The sequence below is a fragment of the Lepisma saccharinum genome, chromosome 28 (genome assembly GCF_977018435.1).
Source record: "Lepisma saccharinum chromosome 28, izLepSacc3.1, whole genome shotgun sequence".
NCBI lineage: Eukaryota > Metazoa > Arthropoda > Insecta > Zygentoma > Lepismatidae > Lepisma > Lepisma saccharinum.
In genome coordinates this window covers 1,023,849-1,039,712 of record NC_139256.1, presented here as the reverse complement: position 1 = coordinate 1,039,712, position 15,864 = coordinate 1,023,849, and the positions used below count along the sequence as shown (strand labels likewise).

General features: G+C 41.6%; 1 long non-coding RNA gene across 1 annotated transcript in view; it reads left to right on the top strand.

Moving 5' to 3' along the window:
* The window catches only part of LOC145981054 (uncharacterized), a 65,741-nt gene extending 60,079 nt beyond the window's left edge, over positions 1-5,662 (top strand). The window contains exon 3 of the long non-coding RNA XR_014440922.1: positions 5,504-5,662. This is a non-coding gene — a long non-coding RNA (uncharacterized LOC145981054). The remainder of the gene's footprint in view (positions 1-5,503) is intronic.
* Positions 5,663-15,864: the final 10,202 nt, after the last annotated feature.

Genomic DNA, 15,864 nt, shown 5'->3' with positions numbered 1-15,864 from the left:
CAAATTAGGAATTCAAAGCTTGCTACACAATGTAATGCAGTTAGAAAGATAAATTGAGACAAAGAATCAGGTAAGATTTCGATTTCCCATAATGATCATTATCCTTCGCCGTTACCTGCCTCTGACTGGGTTCTCATTGAAGTCAAGCCTCTGCATTTCCTCCTGGTCTTCAACCAGTCCTCTGTTTCTACGGTGTTCTATTCTTGTCCTCTTCTCCTAAGGCTCTTTCCATCGAAATCTTGGTCTGCCCCTTATTCCCGTTGGTAGTCTTACTGTAGCCATCCTCTTCATGTTTCCAAACCATCTCATCTGTGCCTGATCTATCCTGTCCTGAAGCTTCACCATACATCCTGTCGGTTGGATCTCCTCTTTCCTTATTCTATTCATTCTAGTCTTCCCAAACATACTACTTAAAAATTTTCATCTTCATTGCCTGCGTCTTTCTTATCTCTCTGTCAATGTCCGAGTCTCTATTCCGTACGTAATTATTGGCACATAGTGTGTGTTATATATTTCCTTATTGCATTTCATAGGTAAATTTCTGTTCCGTATTTATCTTCGAACGCTTTGGTATAGTCCTCCACCCATTTGTACTCTTCTATTTAACTCCTAATCTATTCTTCCCCCAATAACCAATTTAAAAGTGGGGGAACGGAAATCACCATAGATTTAATAGAGCCAAAAAGCTCGGCTGAGGTAATTTCAGAGATTATTTGATTCGGTACCATGAAATGCTCCGCGCTTTGTGTACTGTGAACAACAAACCATTCCATGAGCCAGTGTTACTGTAACCTTAAAATGCAACAACTTTTAAAATAACAAACACTGCGGCTCATGGGAACAGATCTGCAAGAAGGAAAACCATCGATACAGCTCTCATAACAGAATGAAGGATTATACATTATACAGGCACTTGGACATAAAATTTGAATTTGAATTTAAAATTTTGGGTGCGTCAGCACTAAGGCTATTCTGCACCCGTCACATTATACGGGGTCCAGCCCCTTATCGTTACAAATCACAACTCTAACGTTGCAGAATTAAAATCATAAAATATTAAAATGTTCTGACTTTCGTTAAAAGCTGAGGCTGCAATGGGGAACTCAGCACACATAAGGACAAAAGAACAGGACAATACAAACAGAATTATACTGGCCATGGGGCCAGTCGCCAGAGCCTCGTTAGTTTTCAGTCCAGGGTGTACTAACGTGGAGGTGAGGTTGACATTTGGGTGTACTATGTATAAGGTCACCCCGTACACCCCACTTGGACATAAAAACCAGATAAAATCGTTCTTATATAACGAGTCCCAGATATGAATATATCCAAATCACCTTATTCCGGTCAATATAAAGATTTACAGCATACACTCCAGGGTATCCCTTTCCCATCAACCCGCTATCGTCCTCTCATAACCAATTCTCACTCCTCAGGACCTCCCTGTCACCTATGATCTCGCACGACTTTAACATCCCAGTGCCGCTATAAATGACGATTCTGCAATAATTCATATTTTTATTAAAAAAGTAGTCACTCTAAGAAATGACACCAATTGGCAAAGTATCTTCATGCCAGATATTAACTTGCAAGACGTAGGTCTGGAATAATACCATTCCAGACGTTAACCACTCATACATTTGTAAAACGTCTTGCAAAAAATTCAGAAATTAATTCACAACAAGCAAAAATGTGATCCTAAATTGATCTATTTAAACTTGACTTCCGCCAGCACAAATGCTGATGTAAAGTCGTGGCCTGGTGAAAAGATTTCAGCAACAAATGTAATGAAATACGATATAAAACTGTAAAATACACTATGTGGAAGAAAGTCATTGGATACCACATGTCAGCGGATACCTTCAGTTTTCTTGCAATCAATAGGAGGGTGGTCCGCCTTTGGCAGCGATAACAGCAGTCACTCGTCGTGGTACTGTGGTACACCGAGTGGGATATTCCGCCATTCCTCCTGCAGTACAGTCAACAACCCTGTAAGTGTAGAAGGGCGAGGCGATCGTGACCTCAATCGGTGTTCCAGTTCGTCCCATAGATGTTCGATAGGGTTGAAGTCAGGGCTCTGAGCAGGCAAATACAGTCGGGTGACATTATTTTCTGCACACCACTCCATGGTAGCCCTGGAAACATGACAAGTCGCATTATCGACCTGGAACACACATTCTTCGTTTCCATAAAAACGCCACAACGTGGGGAGCATGGAGTTGTCGAGAATATCTCGGTAGGACGCAGACGTCATGTGGCCATACACAGGTACCAGTGGACCAAGGCCATGCCAGCTGAAACAACCCCAGAACATGATGCCACCACCACCATATTTCACTATGGGCACTACACACTCGGGTAACAGACGTTCTCCGGGTAATCCATACCCACACTCTCCCATCTGATCGAAACAATGTAAAGTGTGATTCATCGCTCCATAGGACCTTCCGCCATTGCTCCACCGTCCAGTTTCTCCGCTCTTTACACCAGCGTAGTCTCTGCCGTTTATTGTTTTTGTTATCAGGGTTTGTGGGCAGCGGCTCGATCATGATAATCGAGCGCATGGGCATCCTTGCGAAATGTCTTGGTCGAAACAATCAATTGGTCGCACTTTGAAACTCTTCTGCAATCAAATGCATCGGACGGATCCTGTTTTTCCGAATCTCCCTCTTCAGCACTCTCCTGTCCCGGTCGTCCAATTTCGTGGGTCTTCCACTTCGTGGTGCATTTCTTCAGGGTCACTTTCCCTTCCACTTCTTGATGAGAAAGGCTACAGTTGATTCAGGGACCTGTCGGGCATCAGCTATGCTATGTATACTCATGTCCCCTATGGAGCAGCCTACTATGATCCCTGTTTCCAAAATGCTGAGCTCTTTCCTGTCCGTCATTTTATCAGCGAATGATCTGAGAAGCCTCCTGCTGCCGTATATATACACACCCGTCTGTACTCTCTTTTCCATGAGGAGTTCGTTTCAGAGTTGAAACCGGAGTGTTCAACGACTTTCTTCCAGTGACCTTAAAGATACAGTATCGACCATCTAGATATTTGAGATAAATTATGAAACAATATATTTAAAAAGTGCTCCCGCAACGTGGAATCAGTCGCTCTACGGGTAGCCCGTATGGGCACCCCGTTTTATTAGTGCGAGAAAGTGTTAAGTCTAATCGTGGTATATTTTAATGAAATGTACGTACAAAACTTTAACTTACAATGTTCGAATCTTGATACCATACTTACCGACATTGTTAGTAGAAAATAGCCGTACCACACTAGACTTATGAAGGTATCCGAATCTCGGAATATGTCCTTACGGTAGTTGTAGAATTTCCACCCTCAAATCCTTTTTGCCACTTTTAAATTTTATTTTGAACATTTCACAAACTTTTGATGGCCCTTCAGAATGCTTATGTATTCCAAAGGACTAACAGAGCCACTCAACACATATTGCAGACCTTGCTCCGGTTACTGTTCTCTTCCGACAGATCAAATTGTACCTCTGAAATACACACTAATGAAAACAAAACTGGTCGGTAATTCACAAACACATTCAACAACATTTACAACAGGCGGCATCAAACTTTTCCCTCATCTTAAAACTCCCACCTCGCTACAACATGTGTAACTTTCACACTCAACACACAGCATCATCGTACTTGACCCTTAATCTCAAAAGAAGAATTCTCCCCCTCCACATGCTTATATAAATGAAGAAAAAAATAGATAACATCCACCTCATGATAATTATGGTTAATTATCTCTAAATTAAACAGAAATAATCAACCGATATTTAGTTTTTCTATCTGTATTCCAATTGCGATGTGTTCGAATGGCGTTCTTTCCACACAGTCACGAGAAAATCGGCTTCACATTCGCGAATAAGCAATTCTGTAATTTATTTTTATAATATGACATATGAATAGTGCGAGTCAGTTTGCGTATTTATCTGCCGACAGACACACAGACCGACAGAAAACAATGAATCCTTGCAAACTTTGAGATCAAAATACTAAAAGGAAATATCTAGTACAACCTGCAAAGAAGACAGAATGGACAGAATGGCAACTCAACCCACTGTACACTTCTAATTGTTCAAGGACAGTAATTACCCTCACAGTGATACATACCATCCTCTGTCTGATACGTGCCTATTTTTTCTTGTGTAAACACACTCACCCACCACCATTCGACCCACAAAACATAAGACAGACGTCACAAACCACAACAAAATCTTTAATCAGCCACCTACTTGAACTTCTATCCTTATCAGTGACACGAATCGTGCTCCCTGTTTAAATTCAAATATTAAATTTATTATACACTGCCTCTTAAAAGTTAAGCACGCAATGTAATTTTCTTTTATAATTCGGTAATTTCTCGATTATGGAAACAATTCCAAACAAGTCAAATAGTTGCCCGGAGTCCTGTTCCCGGTCGTCCAACGGTTACTACCCCCTCTGATAATCAATATATTGCTATAGTAGAAAAGCGGAACCGACGTGCCAGCTCCAAGGCGTTATATCCATGGTTGCAGCGGCACTTCGTAAGACAATATCTGCCAGTACTGTTCGTCGAAGGCTCCACGTGAAGGGATTGTACCACGTGTTTGTGTTGCACTAACCGCCCAAGCCAGTGGAGCAAGATTAAAGTGGTGTCGTGAACATGTCAATTGGACTGTCTCAGATTGGTGCAACGTCCTGTTCACGGACGAGTCCAGATTTGCACTCACTCAGACGATTAGCGCGTAAGGGTCTGGAGAGAACGAGACACAAGCAATCAGGCCAAGAACATCATCGAACATCACGCATTCAGAGGTGGCAGCGTCATGGTGTGGGCTCGAATTTCAATGGGATATGGCACCGAGCTGCACATCTTTAAAGTGACATTGAGTAAACATCGTTGATGAGTACTTGGAAAGTGAGGGTATTTCTCGTATGTAGTAACCGGCGTATTCCTCCGACCTTAATCACATTGAAAATCTTTAGGATGTTCTCGGGCCGTGCTGTCTGTGCACGTTTACCTCCTCCACCCAATCTCAGAGAGTTGGAAACTGCCCTAATGGAGGAATGGCCATTGCTCGCATCTGCGATGGTTGATCACCTAATTGAAAGAATGGAAAATCATTGTAAAATGTGTGTGAAAGTCTGGGATGGTCACATATCATATTAATGTAAGTTTTGTTTTGGTCACATACCATATTACCGTAAATTTTGTTTGGTTTGTTTGCCTTTAAACATCTTTATGTTAATGATCCAAACGTGACGTCATCATATAAGTTACGAAAAGTAAATATTCTTTATCATCTTTGTACACAATTCTCGTTTTCTTTAATGCATAACACATTTGCTACCTTCATGTTCAAATTTATGTAAATCTAAGCTTTACTTTTCCATTTCTGTTGATTTTACTATCGTGTGCTTAACTTTTGTAAGCGTGCTTATATCATATTCAATGTGATTTGTCAAACCATTTATTTCCGATTTTATAAGAGTACATTTTAATTTTCAGATTTCCAATATGAGTTGGAAGCAGACATTCGACCCTTACTGCAGAGAGTGATGCACATTTTCAACTAAAGTTAGAATTGATCACAAGCACATAGAAACATTTCCTGTTCTTATACCTTTATAAAAAAATAGCACTTGTAACAGTACTGACAATAAATAATGTAATAAAATAATAATATTGTTGTGCTTATGTAACTGGTAAATTAGTTTCTAATAAATTTAACAACTCCAAAAAATCTTCTCCATCCGTGTATATCTGTTTAAAAGAATCACATCATTATGTCGTTCTCCCTTGAATAAAAATATTCTTCATCCAATTACTTGTGTTTCCGACGACATCTATGCGGCCAACTCTTTTTCCTTTCAGGTTTTACTTATTTCCGATACAGAGTATTAAATATCAGAATGTAACAGGAAGAACTGAACTATCTCTTTTGACGAGCTGTGTATTTGCGATTTGACTTTGGTTCTCTTATGTCCCGGTGTCGTACGTCCAACAAGCAGTATTGATTGATTGATAGATTGATTTGGTGTTTTGAGTCCACTTTATGTACAGTAATGCTAATCGGGACTGGACCTACAGTTTAAAGTGGGTTTCGAACCACTATGTGCCTCCACCGGGAATCGAACCCCGGACCCCTTGATAACAAGGCAACGACGCTACCACTGCGCCATCGGGGAGGCCCCAACCAACAAGCAGTATAGCTGCTTGTATGTATGTGTATGTAAAATTAGATATTTAAAACACCATTAAGCCTTGTTTCCATGGTTATGAAAAACTAAATATGCTGACCAATGCAGTAATTTATTTTAATAAAAACATAAACTAAACGTAACGTTTCAACCTTCTAGCAAGGTCTTCATCAGACTCTGTATCAAGTACAAAAGTAACAAGATACACAAAAAGGGCATTATATATACAGAAAAATTACTCCCTCCAGACTGTTAGAAAGTTGTTAGGAACTTTCTAGCAGGTGGCTTTCACTTGCCAACTGTACTTTCACCTAAAAGGCTAAACATAATTACTTTCATATAGAATGTGGTTGGACTTTTTATCTCACGCTCTTTTTCCTTCATTTTTCTCCCTTCTCCTCTCCTCTTTCTCTCTTGTCCTTTCCACTCTTTCTAACACCTTCTTCCATTCTTTGTTTAACTTCAGTCCCCCATTCCAGTTCATTATGTCTTCTTCACCTTTCTTCTTTATTTCCTTGGCTTTCTTCCATTTTGTCACTAGAATTCTCTTCTCCCTTCCTATCTGCTTAGCCTCATCCCACTCTATGTCATGTCCTGTTTCTCTCGTGTGTTTAAATATTGCATTTCTATCTCTCTTAAGTCGTACATCATCCCTATGTTGTTTCAACCTGTCTTTCAGCCTTTTTTCGTTTCTCCTATGTACACACTCTGACATTCTTTACATTTTACTTCGTAGATAATCCCTTCCTCTTCTCTGGTCTCCTTTTTCTTGCTTGCATTCTTCGCTATTCCTAAGATGCTTTTCCCTCCCTTACTCCTTATTCCAAACCTTCTCTCCTCTTTTTCTTTCTCTTCCAATTCTCCCCTGCCCGTTTTCTTACTTCTTCTGTTTATGTCCAGTCTATCCTGCTTCTCATAGCCATTCTTTTCCAGCTGTTTTCATAGGCTATTTATTTTGCCTTCTTTTTCACATTCTTTCATTCATATTTTCTTGAATCTGTCCTCCATATTCTTTATAAAAGTTATTTTTGTCACCTCACTTACATCACTTCTTTTCCCTGCTGCACACTTCTTCTGATGCCAAGCGGTTAAAATTTCTTGTCCTCTCTTCTTTTTCATCAATATATCTAGGTAGCTTAATTTGTCTTCTTCTTCTATTTCAAGTTCCAATAATATCCCTCTTTCTTCATCTTGTATTTCTTTGGCAAAAATGTCGAGCTGCCTCTTCTTTCCCTTCCATATGCCAAGACAATCGTCCACATATCTGCAAAACAGAATTATTTTGTCTCCTCCTTTTTCTATCATTTTCTTTTCCCATTCATTCATAACCAATTGCTCCTCCTTTATCTGCCTGCTTTATCACCACATCATTTCTTGTCTTGATTTTCTTCATCCCTTCCCTTTCTTTTTGACTCAAATTATCTACTTTTCCTTGTTTTCCCATTTCTTTTTCAGTATGGCTGCTGTTCTTCTTCTAATCTTGTCTCTTTCTGGTTCTTTTATATGGAGCACTGCTTCTTCAATGTCGTATATAATTTCCTCATAATCTACATTTCTTTCTTTAACTTTGAAACCTCTTCCTAGTTTTAAATAAGCTTCCTCTTCTTTTGTTAGGTCTACATTCCCTATTAACACAACTCTTCTTCTTGTATCCTCTTCTTCTTCCTCTTCTCCTCTTTATTCTGTCCATCCTAGTCCCTCTCCTTTCTTCTACAATTTTATTTTCTCTCTAAATTTCTCATGCCAGATTTTCATTTCATGAAATGTATATTCTCTCGTAAAAATGGTGACACCATCTTACGTTGCGTTTAGTTTATGTTTTTAATAAAATAAATTACTCCCTTGGTCAGCATATTTAGTTTTTCATAGATATTTAAGCATCTTCCTTTATATCAAATATAGGATTTTTCTTCTCAACTTAATTATCTCTAAAATATTACTGTTCATACCAGATAAGGGTTATTATTATAGGATTAATATTATACCTGGAAGACGCATTTCCTACCCATAACTTGCAGGGTCAGCCTGATGGTACAGGGGTAACGTTGATGTCATGCAATCAAGAGATCCCGGATTCGATACACGGTTGAGGCACATAGTTTTTCGAATCTCAATTTAATCAGTCCCGATGAGAATAATTTTAAAACGACAAAATAAAACTCAAACTTACACACAACGTGTGAACTTTCTATCATGTCATTACTTTTCAGCTTGTTATTTCAACTTGTGTGAAATCACCTAGTGTACGATTTTTCATTAAAGTATTTTTAATGAGTTACTTACATGTGTATAAAGTTCGAGATCTTGTACAGAGACCATTGGACGGCTTTTAGATACCAGCCTGTCTGTCTAACTTGTCCAGATATTGATTGCGGTTGTACTCCTGCGTGGACATGCTGTCTAAGGCGGTGTGTTTTGGACTCCTACTGGGAGTCCACATGGGTCCATTTCCTGATTTTTTGGCCTGTGTATAGGACGGGTGGCAACCAACCATCTTGAGGAAAATGGGGAGCTACGAGTGAGTAGCTTAACCCTGTGTGGGATACATCTTTTAACGGTTGAGGGTTCGACGTGCTGATTCCAAGTAATGCCATTACTGGTTGAAGATTTCCACACCTCTAGTTAGAATTGTTGGAGGGAGTCTGGCAGTCGGATGATAGGTCAAGGCCCTTTTATGTCTGTCGATCCACGGATTATTATTATTGATTGCCGGTCGAAAGTTACCCCTTTAACCTTGTAAGTAAATTATTATATTTTACTTTCTTACACCCTTTCTAACGGTGAAAGCGGCCCCGGCGCCCACCCAGCGTCGAATATCATGGGTACCTGGGGGAAACCCTGGGGGGTGAAGGCGGTCAGGGGCGTGATGCTGATCACATCACCCCCACTCACGACCGGATCAAGAAAGTGTGGGGCGTTACCCACACACCCCCTATACGCCTTCATGACGTGGTGCTATGCACAGGGGAACACTTTACTTCTTCTTTTTTTTACACCCTTGAGTGCAAGAAAATCACTCTCGAACATTTCAAGGTCCACGTCTGCATAATGTGACAAAGTGGGTCAGAAAAAACAAAACTCACGTGCGAATGAGTAACATCACCAGTACGACGAAGTCTTGATGATGTATAACAGACATGTCATTTACATATTTACTTCTGACAAACAATTCCAGATAATTAAAGAACTTTCCATTGATATATTTCAAGACCCATTCTTTGCTCCTTCTATATTTCTGAAAATTGCTATTACTGTACATAAAATTCTTTCAATTTTCTTTCATTTCCATCGTTACAAGCCCCAACCGAGTTTTCTTTTGGAGTGCATTACTATTGTCGTTTCCAGAGCAGCCAGTCTTTCTCCCAGGCCAGCATCTCTGCTCATCACTCTCCGGAAAGTCCTGTGCTCCAACTGCTGGTAGGCCTCGTTCCTTGCAGCGAGATCCTCTTTGTCGCCGTACGCGATATCGTGGTCTTTGCAGGCTGCATCCAAGGGGTTGACCCAGGGATCGCCTCGATACAGTCGGTTGGCCAACTTGGTGCCGGGACCGCAGTATTGGTAACCCGGAATATGCATCTCGAAAGGCAACTTGTTGATGATATCGTTGGTGAGCCCCTTCCCTTCCGCCTGTCACCAGAATCGCGGGGGCGAGATGTTGATGATCCTGATCAGGTACCCGATGCCTTTGGGTTCGTTGACGATGAAGCGATTCAGTTTGGAAGCGAACATGTCCGTGATGCCGACTTTCTCCTAGTGGAAGTAACGATTCCAAGCCTTTTCTTCGCTGGCAATAACCAGGAACGGATTCTCGAGCTTGCGAACGTTGTCCAACCAGACGAATTCCACTGGCAAGTTCGTGTACCGTTTGATTCCGCTGCCGCTAGACTCGAGCGGCGGTGGTGGCTGCTGCTGCAGCTTGATTTCGTTCCACAGCGGTTTGACGATGTTCTTGTACTTCTCGCTGCTGCTCGATTTGACCCTGTTCTGGAAAGGTTTGATGTTCTGGTACAGCGCGTTGGTCAGCTGGAGGATTTCCTTGTATTTGTCGTAATCCTCTTTGGAATACACTTCGGCATCGGGACGTTTCTTCGTGACCAGTTCCCAGAGTCCCGGCGTACCCGAATACCTCCTGTAGTAACCCTGCGTCCAGCTTGACTTCCGTCGTAGACGATGAGGTCGTCTTTCGAAAGTAGCTTTCTTGCTGCCGATGCTCCGCACGACACCTCCGGAAGGATCTAGTTCCGAGTACAATCCAAAAACTTCGTCTCTGTCGCTTGCACTCACATACTTGGCCGCGATTTGTCCTCGTCGTATTCGTTCCATGGAAAACGAGCCGCTGTTGCTGCTGCCACCAGGCGACTGGCGCCTTGTGGTAGGCGGGGGCAACTGGAAGTGTTGCAGAGCCGCGACGGGTGAAGGAGGAGTGAGAGGACAATCTGTGATGTTGTGAACCGCCACCGGCACCAACTCCGTGATCAGATCCTTGTTGTGCTCAGCAACATCCTTGATTTCTTTGTCCAGGTGGCCGGTCGCGTCGATGAGCGGCTGCTCCTCTGGCTTCTTCTGCTCATAATATCTGCGATTCTCTTCCTTCCACCCTTTGAATCGTTTGGCAAGATACTCGGTCAACTTGATGTTTTCCTCAGCTTTTCATTTGGACATTGGGAAATAAATTAAAGTTAGACTATTTGTTTTTACAATTTCGTTATTTTATTTTGACGTAAGAAAGAATACAAAGCTGTCAACGAAATGATATTGTTGATAATCCTATATCTTTCGCTGTTCATCTCCTACCATGCATCTATAAATTTTCTAACATTGTGGTTATGGCATCCATAAAACCTGTCTCCCATCTCTTCCGTTATTGCGAGAATATCTTCGGTGTTCTCGATCCTTCTCCCCATGATTTTAAATATGTGATCCTTCATGATCATCTGGCACGGCACGGCGAACGCCGGCGAACTATCGGCGATATCGATTATTCTATGGATGTCAACTTCTTCGTTATCCAACACGACCTTCAAGATCTGATAGAGCAGCTCCACAGGAAAGTCGGTTACGTTAAGTGTTCGAGAAGACTCCATTTTATTATCCTTTTTCACCTAGTACTATTACATTACATTTCTTGAATCGAGAAACTCGTTGATCTTGTTGCGATATTTCCCCTGGTTCGGTGTGCGAGTCATGTCTATCGTCGCAAAGCCGTAGTCGTCGACATTCCAGCAATGTTAACAGAGATTCCGGAACGCCTCGCACCACATGTCTCCGCCGACAACCTCGTCGTACGCATGCTTGAAGTTGGTATTATCCTGCCGGAACAGGCACAGATAGTTAGCGTTGTCCCTGATCAGCTGCTTGTGGATTTTGGAGAAGGTCTGAGCCAAGTAAAAGCAATCCATACCCTTGTGGCGGCCTTGAGTGAAGTAATTTTGCACCTCGTCCTGATTTTCCAGGATGACATCTTCGAAGACGACCACCGAATTCTCGTGACTCTCGTCCAAAGGCACCATCTGCGACGCTAAGGTGGCTGTTCCCAGATCGCTGTAGATGTCGGTCAGTTGCTTGTATTTCGGTTGCTCAAGACTTTTGAAAAAACGTACAGCTGCCTGTTCTCCCAATCGAGTCAGTGTGGAGACAGGATGAAATTGTCCACCATCAACGACGGATCCCGATTTGCCCACTATGAGGCATCGAATGCTTTTGGGGAGCAACTCGCCGCTTTTTCTTTCTTCCTTCACCTTCGGCGACGTCGGGTAGCCTCTTGTTACTTCCCAGCTCATACGATATTGCCGGCATTTACCCAAAGAATTCTGCGAACGGGGAAGACCCAGCCACTTGACGTAAAGTTTACCCTTCTTGCGTCGCAGCACTTTTTCTACGAGGTACGTGTCCGGGTATTGGGTGGAGAATATTTCCTGTAGAATCTCCCCTCTATGTCCTCACCGTCCACGGCGCTTTTAAGTCTGTACGTGGGTATGTAGGGCGGGGATTATGGCAGGAGAACGTCGGTTACGGTGAAGATCTTGGTGGACCAGTTAATGGTGAAACCCCTTCGAACACACCCGGTCGCTTGAACTTCCTCACCCTCACCTTGCTCCCTATTTTATACTTTGCTCTCTTGTGACCCTGGCTTCGCTTGAAGTACACCTCGAAGAGTAAGTGCCTCTCGTCTTGCTTCATCACCTCCGACGGTTTCATTCCGGTTGTCCTGTGGCGACGGTTGTTGTATTCGTTCAGAAGTTCTGGCATCAGGTCCGCCCACTTTTAGTTCCCGCGGAGAGTGAACCGCTTCCACATGAGATTCTTGAGGGTCCTGTTGAAGCGCTCCACGATGCTCGCCTTCAGCTCGCTGTAGGTGGAATAGTGGAGGATGCCGTTATCCTTCAGCACCTTCTGGAAGGCAGAGTTGTAAAATTCCTTGCCGCGATCTGTCTGAAGGAAACGAGGCAATCTTTTCTCGGAGGTGCCGACGCCGAGAACGGATCCGAAAGCTTTTGCCACCTCCAGAGCCGTCTTGTTCTTGGCGGGTACCGCCCAAGCGTACTTGCTGAAAGTATCCGACGGTGAGCAGGTACCTAAAACCTTTGTTGATCTTGTGAAGGCCCTTGCGATTTCCCATGCTCATCTCCACGAAGTCGGCTTTCCAGAGATCGTCGATCCCCTTGGTAACCACGGGCAGTCGAGGATACTTCCTGCGAGCAGGTTTGTGCAGTTCGTTCACAATAGCCGCTCTCCTGGCAACGGAGGCGGCTTGGGGGGCTTATAGACGACAGATGAAGGCGCTGAGACAAAGGCAAAGACAAAGACATACTATTATCTTGCTTGCTGTCTTTCAGTTCTTCATTCTTTTCTTTGCTTTCTTGCTTACTTACTTACGTACAACGACTGTTTGGCGACGGGATAGGATAGCACCAGCTCCAAGATAAACGGTATTGGAAGCTCCACGCTCGTCACTGTATCTTCTGCATACAGACGATCCCCAACGGAAACATTGTCGTACAACCAACGGCAAATTAAATAGGAGAAAAAATATTTTCACGACGGAAAATAAGTTGGCAATGCTGCGAACACCGAGGCATTCTTGATTGGATGTTTGAGTAGCGTCGAGCAAACTTTCCTGTAAGCACAACTCCAGTATCGAAGGTCATGCTACACGTGGACTGGCAACTTTCCGAAGCGTGATGTCTGTCTACACAGTTCTCCCAAAACGCCTGGTTGAAGATGAATCTTCTGCTAGCATTTTATTTTTCAGATGTAGTTCTGATATTGTAGTCATTTTACAATTATTTTTATTTGATCTTGTTTTGCTTTGCTTTTATGTTACTTTTATAATTAATCTCAACTATGAAGATTGAGGATAATCAGATTAAATTGATGAAGGAACACTTAAAAAAAATTGCCAGACCAGGACTCGAAGCCGGAATCTAGAGCGGATAGGTTGGGGAAGACCGTCAATAACTCCCGGCCATGAACTGGCTAACAACATGTGTAATTCGTCAGGAGTATTTTTTGTTCTGTTCGTGTCTAATACCTGCTTTCGGACAATATTTATAAGTAAAAGTGACATTAATATACACTTTGTTCAGTGGGGATAAGCCACGTATTGTTTGAGAGAAGGGACACACCTCGTTCATATACCAGATACAATCATGGCCTATACATGAATTGGTTGATTGAATTGCTTTATTTTACTTCGCTTCTTGTGTCACTTTTGGCTAATCTGCTAAGATAAGGATGAATGAGTGATGATATGATTAAATTGATGAATGGACATTCACAAACATCCATGCTCAGGTCAGAATTAGAACCCGGGACCCCTGGCGTCGTAGTGCGATGTGCTAACAACTCGGCCGGCACTTGCTAAACACTACTTTCGGAGATCATTTGGACATGACAATTTTGATATACAAGTTGCATTTTCTCTACTTACATTTATTATGTCCAAATTTTATCCTAATATATAATCTCGCAACAACGCAAAATGTTTCAATTGACTCGAATTCACAATGACTAATATATACTTCACTTACATTTTTAAATGCAAAATCTGGGAGACGAAAATGTGCCTCAACACGAAATGAAAATGCAATTTTCACAAAATACACTAAAAATGCTGACCAAAGCAGACTTTATTATACATTATATATATATATATATATATATATATATATATATATAATGAATAACATTACACACGTAATCATCTAACAGGGTTTTCTTCGGAATAAGATTCACGAGGGCTTAATAGGATTAAGTATCATTCACTAGAAAGCAATAGCAATAAACATGAGATAAATCTGGAATGAGGGGTTAGTATTCAGCATAAGAGAAGGGCAGCAGTTAAAACGAAATACACATGTAAGGAAGAGGTGTGTAAGTGTAAGTTTCTATGTGAAAATTGACTGAGTGGTAGCACTAGACGCTTTTACGTCAGGGGTCCCAGGTTCGAATACGGGCCTGGTCATTGGTGTTATTTTTGAATGTTCTATTTATCATATGTTCACTAATCTTCATTGTCGCGATTGCCCAAAAGTGGCAGAAAAGCTACGCTAAATAACAAAGATTAAAATATATGTGAAAATTAAAAGGTGAATTAAGAGCTGATAGTAAGATATATTTTATGTTCGATTGAAGTTCTGTTAAGATGTCAAACCTGTAGCAAGCATATAGCGAAGTTGTGTGAAGGATTGAAGATAAGCTTCTATCACATTTAATCTAAGCTCACACGAAGAGCTAGAGCTCTGTGTGAGCTAGAGCAATGCAAAGCACAGAAAGCACATACACAAGAGAGAAACAATGAATTTCAAGGCTGCAAATTTCTGCAAATGTCAGAGTTTGAACTCTAAAATAATAATTCTTATGTGACGAATAGTATCATGTTGTAAGCCAGTGGGGATTTGAGGTGCTTTGCGTATTGTTGCTTTTCGAAATCATTTTCGTTGTTACCATTCTTGATATAGGCAGCATTTTACATTTTTTTGTTTCAAGTCCATTTTATGCACAGATAGGCTAATCGGAACTGGGCCTACAGTATAAAGTGGGATCCTAGCCTTCATATGTCTCCACCGGATATGAAACCCAGGGCCCCTTGATTGCAAGGCTTGACGTTATCACTACGTCATCGTGGAGACCCTTCGCAAGGGGTTACATCTGCATCGATAAACATAAATTCATTTTAGACTGATTTCGGACACTAAATAGAGTTCATTATCACCATAGACTGGAAATTAGTTTTTTGCGAAAATACGAGGAATACCTATTGCTGTTCTCTTGTTACTATTCATTAGAAAATAAGAATTATTTCATTTCACTCTCACGGTCTATCGTTGCTATTGATTGACGAAACAACAATGTTTCTAACACCGAAGGTTAGATTTTTGTTATTTCAAGCCATTTTTATACCAGTCTCCGTTAGTTGCGATGATGAAGATTAAATATATTATGATGAGTTGTCATAAGGCATTATGGTTATTTGAGTTTCGTGCGTGCGTGCTGGAATAAAATAACTCAACTCACGTCCAAAGACGATGCACTCATTTAGTGTGGAGAATTCACGAGAGGTGGAAGGTCAATGCAGAAATAAAACATTGTTGCTTCCGTGGTTAACCGAAGAGTCGCTAGATGGCTCTGGCCGGTGTACATATTTAAATTGTAAATGCTCAACTCACG